This window comes from Phoca vitulina, unplaced genomic scaffold, assembly GCF_004348235.1.
Source record: "Phoca vitulina isolate PV1807 unplaced genomic scaffold, GSC_HSeal_1.0 scaffold4, whole genome shotgun sequence".
Classification (NCBI taxonomy): domain Eukaryota; kingdom Metazoa; phylum Chordata; class Mammalia; order Carnivora; family Phocidae; genus Phoca; species Phoca vitulina.
In genome coordinates this window covers 414401-429556 of record NW_022589707.1, presented here as the reverse complement: position 1 = coordinate 429556, position 15156 = coordinate 414401, and the positions used below count along the sequence as shown (strand labels likewise).

The 15156-nt window shown below is 47.7% G+C and overlaps 3 non-coding genes across 3 annotated transcripts; all 3 read right to left on the bottom strand.

The window, feature by feature from the left end:
* Positions 1 to 1799: 1799 nt before the first annotated feature.
* TRNAC-ACA lies at positions 1800 to 1871 on the bottom strand. Its single transcript has one exon. It is a non-coding gene; the product is annotated as a tRNA-Cys (tRNA).
* A 1574-nt stretch (positions 1872 to 3445) lies between these two features.
* TRNAC-GCA lies at positions 3446 to 3517 on the bottom strand. Its single transcript has one exon. It is a non-coding gene; the product is annotated as a tRNA-Cys (tRNA).
* Positions 3518 to 15084: 11567 nt separating this feature from the next.
* On the bottom strand, positions 15085 to 15156 carry TRNAC-GCA. The gene has a single exon. It is a non-coding gene; the product is annotated as a tRNA-Cys (tRNA).

Genomic DNA, 15156 nt, shown 5'->3' with positions numbered 1-15156 from the left:
TATATACATTCTATAACTCCTTTTACGAGATTAGCACAATCTTGATACCAAAACCCAACAAGGACAGTATAAAGAATGCATAGGCCAATCTCACTCATAAACATAGGTACAAAAAATTAAATTATTATCTAACAGAATTGACAAATATATATGTATATATCTGAGATATGTATATATATATATATATATATATATATATATATATAGGATAGGGCTTCATGACTAAGTTGGATTTATATCTGGAATCCAAAGTATGTTTAATTTTACAAAAAGCAGTAAGTGTAATTCACCATGTAAATAGACTAAAAGAGGAAAAATCATATGATTATCTCAATAGATGCAAAAAGGGGGTTTGATAAAATTTCACATCCATGATAAATTTTTTTGCACACTAGAAATTGAAGAAAAATTCCTTAATTTGATAAAGATCACTTAGAAAAAGTATAGTTCACGATATGTACTTAATGGTAAAATGTTGAGAGCTTTTCATTTGAAATCAGAATGAGTCAAGATATTTACTATTAACACCCTTATTCAACATTACACTTGAGGTCCTAATCGGTACAATAAGGTAAGAAAAAAAAATCTTAAGGCCTGGAACAAGGGAAATAAACTTGCAAATTACTTAGACGGTATGAGCATATACATAAGAAATTGAAAAGAATCAACAAAGAAATTATTAGAATTAATGAGTGTTTAGCAAGACTACCAGCATATACCCTGCATTCTTTTATCCCCTTTTGCCTGGGAAAATCACAACTTTTGAAATGATACACTAGAAATTTCTGCTTTCAAATCTTAAAGTTCTAATGTTAATCAATAGTTTTATCCTCCTCACAAATTACATAAAGATACTTTAACTCTTATCACTCTGTTCCTTGTATGTTATTGTTAACCAGTATTTTAGTTTTATCTTTTTTTTTTTTTTTAAGATTTTATTTATTTGACAGAGAGAGACACAGCGAGAGAGGGAACACAAGCAGGGGCAGTGGGAGAGGGAGAAGCAGGCTTCCCACTGAGCAGGGAGCCTGATGCGGGGCTCGATCCCAGGACCCTGGGATCATAACCTGAGCCGAAGGCAGACGCTTAACGACTGAGCCACCCAGGCACCCCAGTTTTATCTTTTTAAAAAAACTTTATAAATTATACATTAGCATTGTGTTATATGGTCAGTGATTTTTTTAGATTTATTTACATATCTTATATTTTCTTTTTTCAACATTCCTTTTTTTGTCTCAGATCTCCCATTTTGGGATCACTTCTCTTTTCTCTAAAGTATATATTTAAAATTTGCTTTAGTGAGAGTCTGTTGGCAGTAAACTCTCTCAGCTTTTGTCTGTTCTTGAAGAATAGTTTGGCTGGGAATAGAATTCAAAGCTGACTGTGATTTCCTCTCAACATATGGAATGTGTTATTGTACTGCTTTCTGGCTTCCTTTGCAACTGTTGGTAAGTCATACAGCAGTTGAAATATTGTCCTTTTATAGGTGATCTCAGATTTCCTTCTGGCTACCTTCAAAGGACAGAGTCCTCACCCTCGGCCAGGAGACCAAGTACACACTGGTGAGTGCAGGGACCAGGTGAGGGGAGTGTGGGGAGATCAGAGGAGGGGACAAACACACCACCTGAGCAGAGCTGCCGGCTTGGGCGTGATCTCTGCTTCTTCACCCTTTGCAAGAAAATTCAGAACCCAGATTCAGCAAGAGGAGAGGAAATTGGAACTTCCTTACTGCCACCACCACCACCACCACCACCACCACCACCACCACCACCACCGCCGCCGCTAGTGGCTAAAATGCCAGGGGGCACCCAGATTTGAACTGGGGACCTCTTGATCTGTAGTCAAATGCTCTACCCCTGAGCTATACCCCCTGCTATACCAGGGAGATCCAATTAATACCCTTTCCCTGCGCAGCCACACCCAGAACTCCCGCCCCGGATGGCCCCTTCAGCACGGAGGCTGAGTTGCAGGACCTGCTTTACTGCTAACTCATTTCCCTGCTTTAGGAGAAGCGGCAGCAGGTTGCTTTCTCCCCCAGCTGGGCAACCTCTCCATCTTCAGGTCCTGTGCGAGAGCAGTAACTTGGGAAGCATTCCCTGACAGCTGGAAGGATCTGTCGTAACATCTGTATTGTGGTTTTTGTGCTGAGCACCCGAAAACAGACTCAGAATGCCCAGAATGCGCACCACTTGAAGGGTAGAAGACACACGGACTGGCGGTGGGTCGGAGCCCTCCACACAATGCTACACCCTCGGATGCAGCCAGAGCCCTCTCTCATCGCCTCAGCTCTCCACGTAGTCAACCCTTAAACTGCTGGGTGAGATGAGCCACCTGAAGAAATGACTGTCCCTAGGCTCCAAGTCCCCCTTTCTGGGCTCTGTCCTGCGATGCTGGCTCTGGGACTCTGTAAACCACGCTTACCCTTTGCCGGGTGGCTTCCCGGTTGGTCCCCCGTAGGGCTCTGGGAGGGAGACGGGAAGGTGGGAGCCTGCTCTGCCTGCGGTGGTTCCTGTCGGGGTCACCTAGCAGCCACAGCCCGTCCCAGGAGCAGCCGTGATTGCCGCCTGCAGTTTGGTGCTCGCAGGACCCACCTTGCCACGACTCTTCGGGGACACCAGTGCCTCCTTAGGGAACCGAGGCCAGGATCTGCAGAGAATCCCCCCACGCCCGTGAGATTTCCCAAGTTCCTCCTCCTCTCTTTGTTCCCCCGGCCCCGGAGCCCGAGCCGCTTCTGACAGCTACCACCTCCGTGAAACTCAGTCCCTCCTTTTCGTCCATCAGTTCTCCACGTTCTGGTTGTTATGGGTCAGATCTCCAAAAAGATCTGCTGAAATCTTTCCCTTGGTACCGCAGGATGCGACCTTACTTGGATGGGGCCATGGGGAGACAGCTAGCTGGGGTGAGGTCACGGTGGAGAGGATCGGGGCACAGTATGACCGGGTCCTGGTAGGAAGAGGAGAGACACACACAGGGAGACGACAGCCAGGGAGGACCCTCCTCTTCAGAGAGGGTGCGCCCTGCCCCAACCCCTTGATTTCCGACTCGGGGCCCCAGAGCGGTGCGCCAACACCTTTCTGTTGTTTGAAGCACCAGCTTGTGGTACTTTGTTACAGCAGCTTTAGGAAACTGATACACTCGTTAACGATTATTTATATTAAATTCTCTGCTAAAATAACGGAGGCAGCTTTTGCCTCTGGACTGGACCCTGGATGATGCTGAAATTGGGACCATTGCGGCTCTGGGGAAACAGACCCTCAAAAAGGACATTTGGGATGGATTCGGCCTTGTCCTTGGTCTTCAAGGCGGTGCTGAGTCTATGGAATGACCATAAGTGTGCTGGATCGTAGGCTCAAGCCAGCCTCGTCCTGTCTGGGGTACTAGAGGACAGTGGCTATTCAACTCAATTTTGTCATTTCAGGTGAGGGAGGAAAAAGCAGCTTCTTGAAGGGGGCACCTGGATTTGAACCAGGGACCTCTTGATCTGCAGTCAAATGCTCTACCACTGAGCTATACCCCCTCCTGTTAAAGAAAGTGTAATTAATAAGCTTACACTTCCACACACAGGCTGCTCATTCGGACTCAGTACAGAACTGCTAGGTCTGGGCAACTATAAACGCGGCCTCACATGCCATAACTATCCTCCTTTTCCAAAAAGGCACCATCCCTTCTCGGCACCAGCTTGGAAGATCCCTGAAGTTTCCATCTGAGACCACGATGTCTGTACCCGGCTTGGTATTCCGGCAGAAAGTGAAGCCCCGGGGTAAGGTGCTGCCCACTGAACGATGACTAGAATGTTCATTGTCAGCTTCTCCATGTTAGTCCTGCACGAATTTACCTTTTGATATAAGCGAATTGATCCTTTCTAGTTTGTGATTTGGGGGCGGTGTCAGGATGGCGTCGGGATGGTGCCTTGAGTGTTTGGGACAGATGCGGTGCGTGTGCTGGTTCTGGTGGAAACAGACTGGCCCCCAGCGCTGGGGCTGGCGGTGGGTGTGGGTGTTTCTTCAGCACGCCAGGTCTGCAGCTCGGCTTGGGGCATCGTTCCTAGAAAGCTTGCCTGGAGTCTCCTTTCCCCGTCCTCTTTCCTGGTGAGATATATATTTGTAATAAACGTTTGAGGCTCCATCTGGCTTCCGTTGCTGGACCCGAGGGCTCTGACTGCCACAGCGCGCTAAATCCCGAAGTGCCTTATGTTCCACGCTGCTGACAAATGCATCTCCAAGGGGGATGAAGTCGAGCAAAGCTTTTCCAACTTTCTGCAGCGAAGGATCAGCTTTATTTTTATTTTCCAAAATTCTGTCATGGCTCAATAACAGTGCATCAGACTTGCGGACTTTGAGACCACCCCCCCCCCCCGCCCCCTGCCACCAACACCAGAGCTGGCTAACGTCAGACTGTTGTAGAATTTCTAAGCATTGACAGAGAGCTCATGGACGACACTTTGAATGGCACCAGGCTCGTGCTTGCTTTCGCGACGTATTTACTGAAGGGCACCAGGCTCGAGGACATGCTGACCATGAACTCCTCCGGAATAGAGGGATGACTTTACTATCTGTTGAGATAGTCATGCAAGCCCTCTGTAGAACTACCTTTTCCAACCAGCAGGCGAGTCATACTCCACCAGTTAGAAACTGCATTCACTTAAAGAATGCAGAAATGACCAGAAATGAGAGTGCTGTTGTGCGGGGGGCAGGGGGGGGGGCAGACTCGCTCACTACTGTGCTGTGCATTTCTAGTGGGAAAGACAGGAAGTTCCTGGGGGTGCTTACAGGCAAGGAAGCAGCCAAATGCACATGGGCCCTGAGCTCTCTTCATTCCACAGAGAGGTGGGCTTGGACCAGGTGGAGCTGGGTGCCCCACAAAACGTGCACCTGTAGAAGGATCTTTCCTTGCACTGCTATACATTGTCATAGGGGGAGCTAGGAAGACCTCAGGAGTGCTCAGTTGACTGTAACAGTGGGAGTTTCTTGGTCAAGGAAGTAGCCTTCTTAGAAGAGCCTCCTTCTAATGAGTAACTCAGACCTACTGAGCTAGGTCCTTGATACTTCGTAGTTGATGGGGAAAGGACAGGAGCCTTCTGACTCATGTTGATTTGTGGTGTAAACACATCTCCTTTGTGGTGTAAACAAGCTAGATACACACGCCTTTCTTTTGCAAAGGGTGTGTGCGGATGAGCAGACCTGGACTGGCATGGCCACTCCAGGGTGTCTTTAGGGACACAGGTTCCTTTTATCTCTCTGGTCAGCCTTTTTTGAAATGTGGGTCCTATCCTCAAGGTTGACCCATGGTCCAAGGTGGCAGCTGGTACTCCAGCCATCACATCTGTGCTCCAAGTAAGAAGCAGGAGTAAAGGCCAAAAAAAGGACATGTCGTGTTTGTCCTTCTCTGAAGTTTTCCCGGAAGTCTTGTCCAATGACTGCATCTTATCCCTCTTTGCCTCCCCTAGCCAAAGAGAGGCCAGGAAATGTGGTCTTTAGGGTGGACATAACTGCTCTATAAAATCAGGGTTCTGTTACTAAGGAAGAGGGAAGAATGTATATTGGGTAGTTAACTGGTGAGCTCTGCCCCCTCCACACACACACATGCACACACACACACGCTCACACGCACACTCACACATGTATACATATGTGTGTGTTGCACAGTTTCTACTTTTTTTTTTTTTTGTAAAGGGGGAAAATGTGGCTAGTATCTAGGGTCAGTATACTGCATAACTGCAGGGTACTATGTAACTGGTGGAGTTGTATAATGCACAACCTGTGCATCCGTACCTGGCTGCCCTGTCAATAACCATCTCTCCAGTGTTCCATCTATAAAGACCTATCATATGAATGCCTGCTGTTTCTCAGAGCTAATGAGATATTGCACTCCTTTGATAAATAGGTATGTTTCCACTCCTGTTTGATTACCAGGAAGCTCAGAGATGAGTTTTATATTCAGCAATAGTAGCTTCTCCTAACCTGGGCTCTCAGGAATAATTATTTACCTCCTCTCTGAATGCTCAGTCCTTGCCTTTTTTCCCCTTTCAATTTAAAAAATTGTGGTAAACAATACATAACATAAAATGTATTGCCTTAACCATGTTTAAGTGTACAATTCAGCGGCATTAAGTATACTCATATGGCTGTGCAACCATCCCCACCATCTGTCTCCTGACCTTTTTCATCTTCCCAAACTGAAACCCTGTCCCTGTTCATCAATAACTGCCCATCCCCCTGCCCCCAGCCCCTGACATCCCCCCTTCTGCTTTCTGTCGCCATAATTTTGACAACCTCATATAGTCAGCCCTGTTTATACTTGTTTGATCGGTTGGACTTTTATGTATCTTTTATTGCGAGCTGCCTCAGATTCAATTTTTTTTGAAGCAAGCTTGGTATAAACAAATAAAATCAGGATGGTAATAATTAGGCACAAGGGAAACACTGAGAAAGCCTAGGGCAGGTTTCCTCTATCCCTTCAGGAAATGAGTATGGCTGAGATAAACATGACACACTCAGTCTTCACTACTTGTTGGAAAGCTAGATCCCGGGAGGCTGGGCCTAGGGGTAGCAAGGAGCTGTCCTTCCACTGGAGTGAAAGGTCCTCCACATAGAGGCATCGGGATTTGAACTGGTGACCTGTTGGTTTGCAATCAAATGCTCTACCCCTGAGCTGTACCCCCACCTCCCTTTGTCCTTTTAATAAGATACTTCCATAATTCCAGTCTTTGCCAAGCTGTGCTCCCACGGTGGGCCTCCTGGGGAGCTGCCTGAGCGCCTTCTCTGGGCACGCAGCTCCACACCCGTCAGAAGCTGCTCTCCACCTCCCGCCTGCGCACCTGTGTCCGCGTGAACACCCCCTCTTCCCAGGTGATGCCAGTGATGATGATGCTGGTAGTGATTACCGGGTACCGGAGGGATCCTACCCATTCCCTCCACATCTAAGATGCTTGCTTTCTTTTTCTGCCTCTCCCGCTCTGTTTTGCTTTCCTTTCCCAGGGACTAAGACCTGGGACTGATCAGAGGCTTTCTCAGGGCTTACCCCAGGGGAGGCACCCGGCCTCCGGCAGGCAGAGAAAGCTGCAGCCCCAAACTGTGGGGGGAGGGGAGTGGGCAAGGACCAGCCCAGGTGTCGGCAGGCGGGAGGGCCGGGGTTGGGCATGGGGTGCTTGCTCTCAAAGAGCCCCTGCTCGGCGGTGATGCATTTCTAATATTGAGCCATTATTGCATTTCCGTTGAATCTTTCTTGGTTATTTTGTCCTGTACTATTGGATAGAATTTTCTGCTCTTGTATTGAGAGGATTCTGAAGTGAGATTGGCCTTCCCTGGTAGAGGAGGATGGTTCCCTGCTCGAGGGTCTAGTAGTAGCTGCTCCCTGTGCTAGACCCTCCAAACAAGCTCTCGGGTCCGTCTGTAGAGGATGTAGGCAGTCAAGCTCCCAAGACTCCAGACACAAGCAGATGAGGTGCTGTACTCGGCAGTCCGCCTTTCTTTAAAAAAAAAAAAAAAAAAAAAGAGTCAAGAGCGTTGGAAAGTGGATGAATTTTTTCCAGGATTATGAACACTTCGATGAACATAAGCGCACGTGTTGCCCACTTCTCCTGATTTCCCTACGATGGCTTCCTCAAAGTGAAATGTCAGGCTCAGGACGTGGCTCAGCGACGTGGCCCTCCCAGTGGCTGTCACATGTCCCCCCTCACGTCCCTCCCCTGTGGTCCCCCCAGGTCTCAACACAGACTCTGCCCCTCAGCAGGGTGCTAACAATCCGCTTCGGAACGGGGTCTGCTAATCCCCAACCGGCATAACCTCAGTGTGGTCGTCCCAGTATGGAGCTCGGTTCCCAGACCCACATGCCAGACCCCCGAATGCAAAGAGGCCCCCTGATCTGACCCGGCTCTCAACACCTCCCCAGTCCGCCTCTCAATACAGATCCAGTAAGCCGGAACGCCCTCCAGGTTCCCCGGGAAACCAAATTAGCTGTCAGAAGGTTGCTTAGTAAGGCTGCAATCAGAGCAAATGGAATCGAATGTTCTTGAGGGTTTTCTGCTCAGGCCACAGAAGTTGTTCATGAATTATTCCCATTCCAAAGTACTGTCCCTTCTCTGGAGGCCAGAATACTCACACCCACCAGAGTGGGCATCTCAGTGTGTCCTCGGCTGCCCCTACTAGGTGGCTGAGTCCTGTCACCCCATGTCCTGAACGCATGCACCCCTTCCCCGCCTCGTGTCTCCACTCTCCGACCTGCTAAGTGTGTTCGAGTCTTGGTTCACAAACGGAGGGCTAGAGGATACGTCACTTCATTTTTCTACAAAACAGCTTGATCTCTCTTTTGTGTCCCATCCTGCTGAATGACAGAAATTGAATGACTCAACTCTGGGGTTCCCCACAACTTCCCCTGTGCTGTGCCTAAGTTCTGAAGGGGCTTTCGGAGTACCTCAGCTGTCGGGGAGGGTGGGCGTCTAGTCTGCCACCTGGTCTTGACCCCAGTGTGAGCACTGGGACCCTCTGATCCCATGCTGGTCCTGTCTGCATCTTCTGCTTGGCTACCTGGTACTTGCCACCATGCCCATGTGGCCCTTCCGTGCTGGGACGGAGTTGGCTGCAGGTGCCAGTCTGTATGGTCTGAATCCCCCAGCGCCCAAATGGCTGGAACGTGAAAGCTGAGCATTGACAGTTTGCATTGACAGGCTCATCCCTTCCCCCTGGTATTAAGGACGCAAGCTCTCCCTGGCTGGCTGGCTGGCTGGGGGGCGGGGGCTGGGGTGGGATAGGAGCCAGAGGCGCAGGAAATCTTAGTTACCATCTCCACTGTGACCGGCCGCACCTGAACTGCAGGAAGACTCAGCTGCCCGTCTCCCCTCCACTGACCCCAGGACCCTCCATCCTTACAAGACAGCTCTCGCAGGGGCCTTCCTGCGAGTCAGCGTTGAACGCTTTCTGTGAATTGTCACCTTGAGTCTTCACGTCCACCCCTGAGCTGGGCACAATTATTATACCCAAGTTGCAGATGAAGAAACTAAGGCTTAGAGAAATTCAGGAGCCCAGACAGTCTAACTCTGGGACTAAAGCTTGTGGACCATGTTGCAAGTTCTAACGCACAGAGTGAATCGGGTCTCTGCGTGGCAGGACAAGATGAAACACCAGCCAGTTCCTTACTGTGTGCTTTCTCTTCTGAAATATTTGAGAGATAACAGCGTGTCGCCCGATACTGTAGGCTATTAGGCTATGATGCAATTAGTGAGGTCATAGCTCCCTTTTACCGATATTCCCGTCTCAAGAAGTCCCTTTGAGTGCGCCTGCTCAAAAACACATCTCTCGGGGGCACTTCTGCTGGTGGCCAATCCCATCTGTTGCGTGCTGATTCTAGTTTCATGTTCACGGGGCAATATTATCTTCACGTTTTAGGGGTATCACCAGCCCGCGTATAAACCAAAGTGGGCGTGTCCTAGGAGCTGGAGGGAAGCACTACCCCCCCACCCCCCAAACCTCTGGGCAAGTTGAGTCATTTCGCCAATCCCTGAGGTGCAAGCCCAGCTGGCTGGAGGAACACCAAGCAGCTAGAACTCATTGCCCCGTCCATCCACTCGTGACCTCACCCTGTGTTGCTGGTGATGCTCCTGATGCCACCAATGAGCCCGAAAGCATAGTAACTGGTTCTGTGAGCATGCTTCTTTGTTTCTCCTTGCTTTTCAGTGAAGTTGCCTTAGAAGTCAGCCTTTCTCCATGGTGCTAAGGGGAATACAGAGAGTTGTCGTCCTCACACACGGATGCACGGCTGATTAATGTAAGATACAAACCCTCATCAGAACCAGAAAACGAAAATAGTATTTTTTTTTTTTTAAATTGGGGAGTGTAATTTCCTTCTGTTATACTTAAAAATACTTACTATGGGAAAGGGATTTTTAATTTTTTTATTATGGAAAATCTCAAATATATACAAAAGTAGTGGCATCCATCATTCAGTTATTGGTCAGGGTTCTCCACAGAGACAGAGACACAGAAGCAACAGAGGCGATGGTGGTGGAGGGAGAGAGGGGTTTATGATAAGGAATTGGTTCCTGTGATTGTGGAGGCTGAGACGTCCCATGATCGCGCACCTGCAAACTACAGACCCAGGGAGGCTGGTGATGTGGTTCTAGTCCAAGCCTCCCGTCCTTAGAACCGGAGAGCTGCTGATGTAAGTTCTAGTCTGGGGCAGGAGAAGCCGATGTCCCAGCTCAAATAGGGAGAGAATGATTTGCCCCACCTCTGCCTTTTCCTTCTATTCAGGCCCCCGATGGATTGGATGATGCCCATCGGCATTGGGGAGGGCAATTGGCTTCACTTAGGTTTTACTGATCCAAATGCTAATCTCATCTGGAAATACCTCACAAGCACACCCCAAAATAATGTTTATCTAAATATCTATGTGCCCTGTGATCAGTCAAGTTGACATGTAAAATTAACCATCATATTTTCAACATGGCCAAGCTCATTAGAGATAGAGGCTTGACCAGAGTTCAACCTTTGGCAAGAAGATGTCACTGGAAGGACTGTGTACTTCCTTTGCATAAGGATGCTCCTCATGTCTGCTTGTTTCTCTTTTTGTGGAATTGGGACTAAGTGGTGTGTTGAGAGGTTGTTAACCTCGTCAATTTCCCCATCGAACATTTATCTCATGGCTTTAGCAGGCATTGGTGATACTTGCTTACATCTCTTATGTCATTAGGAGCTGCAAATGGTTTTATTCCCATCCTCTACCTCATTAGCTCAAATTCTTTTATAAGGAAAGATATCCTTTACCAGCTATTTGGTTCTGCTGGAATATAGTTAATAGCAAAGGTATAGAACAAATGCTTGATTCTTTCCTTTTATTTATGAATTTTCAAAATAATGAATCCATGCCTTAGCAACCTCCAGATTTGACCAGTGAGAGCTTTAAATATATATACATATCCTCATGGATTAACGGATTTTTAAATGCATGTTTTCTGTGTTTCAATCAGTTACACTAATTTTTCTTTGTGATCCTCAAATAATCCCACCTTTGGCCACTGGGCACTTGTTTAATTTGGCTCCTATGTCCACTTACCATGCTTCTACTAGTCTTTGAGAATTTCTGTGTGGGTGAGTGTGAGGGTGTGTGTTTGCACAAGCAAAATGAGATTGCCAGGCTGGGTGGGCTGCCTTTAGTAGGCATCAAGCCCCATCACACAGATGGACTTGTATTTGTCTGCAAGGTGGAGGAAGGTGAGCCTCACAGGGGAAGGGTTGGCCGGAGCTCCGGAGCATGATGGGAAGGACAGGTAGAGAACACAGAGTCTTGGGAGAGAACTCCAGCAGAACCGGGGAGCGCCAAGGGCTCAGGCCTTAGCGGGGGGAAGCCCCACAGGAGCTGCTTGCCTGGAAGAGGCCGGAGCCGACCTGGCTGAGGATGGGCCTCGGTGCAGATTGTCCACACTGGGGATTCTGGCAAAACACAGCAGAAAGGGGGAGGACATTCAAACAGACCCATGCTGGATTCCCCACCAGTCTTGGTGGGTGAGACCTTATATGATTTATTTTTAAATTGTGTATTTTATTTTAAAAAGATAAACACTGAACTCACAGAATTCATATGATACAGTGTTCAAAAGGTACAAAAAATATGCTGTTGGAAGCAATTGTCGCTCAGGAGGTGAATGGATAAACTGTGGCGCATCCAGACAAAGGTATATTATTCAGCGCCGAAAAGAAATGAGCTCACGAGCCAGGAAAAGATGTGGAGAAATCTTAAATGCCTATTACTAAGTGAAGAAGCCAATCTGAAAAGGCTGCATACTGTATGGCTTCCCGAAAAAGGCAAAACTATGGAGATGGTCAAAAGTTCAGTGGTCGCCAGGGGTTTTGGGGGTGAGAAGAGAGATCAACAGGCAGAGCACAGAGGATTTTTAGCGGGGGGTGAAGGTACTCTGCATGATACTGTAATCATGAATGCGTGTCATTGTACATTTGTCCAAACCCACGGGTGATTATGATGTGCATCACGGTCGCAGACGTACCACGCTGGTGGGGGGTGTTCATAGCGGGGGCGGCTGGGGGTGGGTGGAATGCAGGGGTATATGGGAAATTCCTGTACCTTCCTCTCAATTTTGCTGTAAACCTAAAACTAAAAAAATAAAATCTTTTTTTAAAAAGATTTTATTTATTTATTTGAAAGCAAGAGAGTGAGAGCGAGCGAGCACGAGCAGGGTGAGGGGCAGAGGGAGAAGCAGGCTGTCCGCTGAGCAGGGGGCCTGATGTGGTGCTGGATCCCGGGACTCCAGGATCATGACCTGAGCCAGAGGCAGACACTTAACTGACTGAGCCATACAGGCGCCCCTAAAAATTTTAATTTAAAGATTTTATTTATTTGAGAGAGAGAGACAGAGACAGAGACAGAGAGCATGAGCAGGGAGGAGGGACAGAGAGAGAGGGAGAAGCAGGTTGCCCGCTGAGCAAGGAGTCCCATGGGGGCCTCCATCCCGGGACCCTGGGATCATATCCTAGGACCCTGGGATCATGACCTAAGCCAAAGGCAGACACTTAACCAAGTAAGCCACCCAGGTGCCCCCTAAAAAAATAAAATCTCAAGAATAAATAAATAGATTTAAAGAATAACATGTGAAAAAGGTACGCAGTCAAAATTCTCCCTCTTCCTCATCTGACAAACCTCCCTCTTCTGATGCTTGGAGGAAAGCCAGATTAAGTTTCTTTTACGGTCTTCCAGTCTACATGTAGCTAATGCATAGGCTCTCTTGGACTTTATTAATAAGAACTCACCCCTTCCTAGCCCTAGGAGAAAGGAAACCCCAGAGTCAGAGACTCAAAGTCCCTGCGTGCATGCCATGCTGTGAGCGAGACAGCAGCCAGATGGAGGGAACTGTCGGGTAATTACAGGGGACTTCTGGATTTGAACCAGGGACCTTGCGATCTGCAGCCAAGTGCTCTAACCTCTGAGCTACGCTCCCTGCCTGAGCAAAGAGATCTTCGCATTTTGGTAGCTACACCCAAGACACCTGGGAGAACTAGACTTAATGTTTATCGAACACTTCTAATGTGCTAGAGAAACTATTCTAAGAGAGATATATATATATAGAATATAGATACATATATATAGATATAGATATGATTTAAAAACCATCTTGGTGGTATTATCACCACCACCACCATCACCATCCTCATCGAGGATGACACGGACACAGGGGATTAAAGCAACTTGTCCCAAATTACAGAGTAAGTGACAGACTGAGAGCTAGCCACCACTTTGCTCATACGTCATACTCATTTGCAGAGCTTTGTCTTGTAAGTATTTTGGTGGAAATATTTGTCTTATAAATATTGTGTGGAAGAAATGTGCTTTGAGTGGAATGCAAAAGACAATGCCTATGAAAATCTTGTGACCAAAATACATATTGCAATACAAAAAAAATCAGCACTAAGAATACTCTTTAATTAGCACATTTTGCTCCGAGCTTACCAGTCACCTCAGCACCGGTATCAGAGCATTTTCACTAAATATATTATGGGCTGCAGAGCAAATTGAAGGTGGCTGTCCGGGGACCTGGAAATCCATGGGTTTCCTGCACCTTCCCAGAGCCACCTGCCTACCGCCGTCTCTTTCCTGTAATTGGGGGAGCAGCCCACCACACTGTGGGGAGCAAAAGGAGCCTCTCTGTACTCTGACCTGCACACCCACCTACCCCCTCAAAACTGCCAGAAACCGGTGAGGCTTCCCCCGCTCAGGAGGGCCCACCATCTACAGGTGGCTGGTCCAGATGGACAGGAGCTTTAGGAGGAAAGTGCTCACCAGATTTCAAGGAGTCCAGAAGCCCCACAAAACATAAAATATCTCATTTAGAAATGTTTATATTGATTACATGTTGAAATGATAATGTTTTGGATCTATTGCACTAGAATACAGAAATCAGGGCGCCTGGGTGGCTCAGTTGGTTAAGCGACTGCCTTCAGCTCAGGTCATGATCCTGGAGTCCCAGGATCGAGTCCCGCATCGGGCTCCCTGTTCAGCAGGGAGTCTGCTTCTCCCTCTGACCCTCCCCCCTCTCATGTTCTCTCTATCTCATTCTCTCTCTCAAATAAATAAATAAAATCTTTAAAAAAAAATTAAAAAAATACGGAAATCAGTTTCACCAATTGCTTTTTACTTTATATTTTTAAAAATGTCCCACCTTTGTTGAGATATAATTGACATTTAACATTGTATTAGTTTAAGGTGCACGACAATAATTCAGTATTTGTATATACTGTGAAATGAGCGCACAATAAGTCTAGTTAACATCCATTGCCTCATATAGTTATATATTTTTTTCCTGGTGATGAGAACTTTTAAGATGTACTCTCTTAAAGATTGATGGATTGATTGATTGATTTGTCAGAGAGAGAGAGAGAGAGCACAAGCAGGGAGGGCAGGCAGAGGGAGAAACAGGCTCCCCGCCGAGCAGGGAGCCCCACGCGGGACTCAGTCCCAGGACCCTGGGATCATGACCTGAGCCGAAGGCAGACGCTTAACGACTAAGCCACCCAGGTGCCCCAAGATGCACTCTCTTAGAGGCAGCCGGGGTGCTGAGTTGGTCGGGCACTCAGCTCATATCTCCTGTGGTGAGATCAGCTCCAGTGCAGAGTCCGCTCGGGATTCTCTCTATCCCTCTGCCCCTTCCCCTACTTTCTCTCTCTCTCTAAATAAATAAGTAAAATCTTTTAAAAAAATCTACTTTCTTAACAACTTTCCAAATACACAACACAGTATTGTTAGCTATGCCACCATGCTGTACCTTACATCCCAGGACTTAATTATGACTGGAAATTGTACCTTTTGACACTCTTCACCCACCCTTTTTTTTACTTTACTTAATGTGGTTAGCTTGCATACTATTTCTGGGGCTGGCAAGGCTGACCTCGCCTGGGACCCCAGAGCCCAGGATGTGAGTTTCTCTCTGCTCTCTCTGGTCCTGGTTCTTGGGAGCCTGCTCTCGGCAATGCTGTGGGCAGAGGGCAAGAGAGGATGGGGGAATGGTTGCAAGAGAGGATGGGGGAATGGTTGCAAATCAGCTTTGCAGCCAGAACGCGGGATAAAACACACAGTGCACGCAGGGGGCACCCGGATTTGAACCGGGGACCTCTTGATCTGCAGTCAAATGCTCTACCCCTGAGCTATACCCCC